The following is a 3,989-nucleotide window of genomic DNA, read 5'->3' as shown; positions in this document are numbered from 1 at the left end:
GGGCCTTGAGGTCTCAATCACGCTTGCATGACTACATCTTGTTTGGTACTTTGTTGGGCTATAGGCCTCAATCGCGCTTGCGCGACTTCAAAGGGTATCTTTGAACATAAGTCGTTACTAAAAGCCATAGCGATAGACACTTTGAGCCGAGTCAGTTGCCAAACATTGGCAATATCATAGTGCAAGGGTGGGGAAGAATCCACCCCCAAGATTACTTACCATATATCTCCCTAGATAACTACCCAATTGTGAAGCAATTCACTTTGGGTTAATTTTTGGAAAAAGGCAAAAAAACTGGCGCCCTCTAGGGGGTGACAAGGATGTTTGAGCTGATGGAGTATCGAGACTAGTGGGCTATGATATTGTCAATGACCTTTGAATAAAGAGTCAAGCTAATGTGTATTTATTGCGATCCAAACCAGTGAAAACAATGAGCATTTGAACACGTCCTCAACACAACATACACTCAATGTTTAGCATTAGGATGGTCATTGTTTTCATGTGTGCTATGTATTCTTATCATACATGCTAAAATATCTTGCAAAAACATCCAAAATCAAACTCAAAAATTAGTTCAAAAACAAGGAGAAGTCATAGGTGAGAGAAATTTTCAAATCCAACCAAGCACCTATGGAGGTGGCTATCAATCTTTCAATTATCTTTAAGAGGAGTATCAAAACCAAGTGATCAAGAGTTTATCATCCAACTATCTCAACAACAATACCTAGCTACGTATTCAAGTTAGTCAAATCAAGTTTCCATATCGGGAGACTTTATCCATATCATTTGATGCACTTTGTCATAGGGGCCTATTGAACAAACCCTCTATTCGACTTTGTAAGCTTGAGTGTTCAAAATGAAGTATGCATATCAACCATCAACATCAACATTCTTTGATCATTTGTATAGCTTTTCCTAAGGAACTTATCAAGAGGAGTAAATTTCTCTATATCAATCGTCAACTCTTTAAATCACATCATGTTTTCTTGCGTCATATGGAATTGTATCTCTAAGGAAAAACCAACGAGTTTGACAAAGAACCTTTGAGAAGTAGAGCTTATATTCAAAAACCAGCATTCAATCAACGCCTTAATAGTGGGGGAAGGATCAATCCCACATTGTTTCCAAGAAATTGCATCACCTACCACGAAGATCGGCCTGAACCACCACCCCTCCAACAACCCCGTTAGAAGAGGAGGAATTCACTACTATAAAAATCTATTGATGCCTGCTAGCAATCAATCTCGAAAAGGCAAAGAATTGGATCCATAACTAGAATCTAGCATGAGTCGTAGGGAATCCAACCCTTTTGACGAATACACAAATATGGAAGAAGAAAGGTTACCGAGAAATTTGTCCAATAATGTCAACAAAGCACCGCCTTCCAAAAGCTCATGGAAAGGCTTATAGATGCAGACAAACAGAATTACCTCCTCATTCTCAATAGTAAAGGAATCTCGATGCCTGAGGATTTTGACTTACAAAATTCAAGAAATGAAAGAATCCCCAAAACAAGGCCAAGGGCCTACACATTCACTCAGCATCAAGAACACTTAAGTTGAAGTGACTCCCAAGACAATGCCCGCAACCAAGACAATATGCGTGATCATGACGACATTAGTGAAAAAGGGGATGCTTGTCATCGAAGGTCCAATGAAGAAAATATCCCCCTCGCTAACATTACACAACAACTTCAAGCACTTCAATGACAAATGTAGGACATGCAACAAGGTTCCACGATAAGATACTCCTTGAAGGAAATTTTTCCTTATCCTTTTGATAGGAGGTTAAACATGGTACCTTTCCCACCAAATTCAGATATACCAAAGTATGACAAATACGATGGTAAGAGTGATCCCCGTGATCACATCAGGGAATTTTATACTATGAGCTTGGATTTTTCTCACAACAATACATACATGATGAGGCTATTCCCAAGAAGTTTGGGAGGGCAAACAATGGAGTGGTTGTCAAAACTAACACCTCCCATCAGATCATTTGATGAGTTGGTGAATAAATTCATTACACAATACTCCTACAATATCCAACATGAGGTCACCATGCTTGACGTATGCAATACGAAGCAAAATAACAATGAAACATTCATGGTGTTCCTACAACAATGGAGGCACATGGTCTCAAGGTACCCACGAGATGTACCTGAAAAGGAAAAGATGGAAATCTTAATAGACAATTTAAACGATGAAATGAGTTATCAACTCAAACTTCAATGTATACCATCTTTTGCAAAATTAACAGAGAATGGTATCCAAGTAGAGGAAGCCTTGATTAAAAAGGGGAACTTAAAATTCTCTAAAGAAGGTGTTGGTTCAAACAACAACCACACCTATAGCAATCAATATAACAACAACTTTGACAAGTTCAAGTTTTGGACTAGAAACAAAAATGTTGTTAATGATGGTATAGTTGATGGCAACAACGTAAAGTCTAAACAACCAGTGCTGACTTTATTAGGTAACACACCATCCAACAATGATCAAATAAGTGCCAATCAAGGCACTAACAATTATCAATGCACCAACAACAACAATAACTACCGAGGGAACAACAACAATAATCAACAGGGTAACATTAACACTCCACCTCCCCCATATCGACGAACCTATACACCATTTGGACAAACCTTGGAATCTGCATTTCAAGAACTATTGGTAAACAAGATCATCACATTGCCAGTCATAAGAAACTTTGAACCCCAATTCAAACCACCATGGTGGAATGAATCGCACTATTGCGATTATCATCGAAATAAGGGGTATAAAATAAATGATTGCATGAGGTTGAAGAACCTGGTTCAAGATATGTTGGACAGAGGAGACATAATGGTCAATGGTCATAAAACCAATGGTGATCATGAGGCTTTCAAAAATCCTCTTCCTAATTCGAACAAGGGAGGAGCATCAATGTCAAACAACAAAAAAGGAGCCCATATCAATCACATATACGAAAATACCATAAATCACATATCGACATACAACAATCAAGTAAATGTCATAAATATCAAAGATAAACAAGCACATGCACCGGTAAATGTGACAACGAGGGCTCAGAAATATGCCTTGAAGGCGAGCGCATCAAAAGAAACAACTATCCCCAAGATGCAATATAACTTGGTCGATCAACTATGAAGGACACACGCTCATATATCAATACTTGAGTTTCTTAAACTCTCACGAAAGCATAAGGATATCTTGGAGCAAGCTCTTGTCAAAACAATAGTGCCAAATGATCTGGATGTCAATCTGTTCCAAGTCATGGTGGCACATATGACGGTGCCACATCACATATCATTTTCTGAACACGATTACGTCTCCTTGAGCCATCCGCATAACACCCCGATCCATATTGAAGTCCTAGTCTATAAGCATCGGATGGAAAGAGTGCTAATAGATGGAGGAGTTGGTCTCAATATATGTACCATAAGCTTATCTATGCATTGCACTTCTTCGAGCAAGCTATTGAACCTAAAAAGAAGATCACTATCAAATCTTATGATGATGAAGAAAGGTCATCTGAGGGAATAGTGGTACTACCCATTTGGGTAGGACCTGTGCAAAGAGACATATTGTGCCAAGTCTTGGACATAGAATTAACATACAACATACTATTGGGTCGTCCTTGGATCCATGAAATGGAAGCGATACCTTCCACGTACCATCAATGTCTCAAGTTACCCTACAATGGACAAGAAATTTCAATATCAGCATATACTAACCCTTTTTAGTGCTGCAATGCTATGGGGGCAATGCAAAATATTCTGGTTCCACACAACAGGGAGGCCCAAGCTTCCTCATCATCCAACCATCAAGAAAAACTCAAGTCATTGTCCATGAACTTTGAGCAAAAGATGAAGATAAAGGACCAAGGCATGGGGGAATACTCTTTTGAACCCCTATGTCTATTTAAATTGCCAACATCACCAAGGTCTCATGGACAACCTTCCACATCAAGACATTGGGCAACACAAT

The sequence above is a fragment of the Cryptomeria japonica genome, chromosome 9 (assembly GCF_030272615.1).
Source record: "Cryptomeria japonica chromosome 9, Sugi_1.0, whole genome shotgun sequence".
NCBI classification, from domain to species: domain Eukaryota; kingdom Viridiplantae; phylum Streptophyta; class Pinopsida; order Cupressales; family Cupressaceae; genus Cryptomeria; species Cryptomeria japonica.
This window is presented reverse-complemented; position numbering follows the sequence as displayed.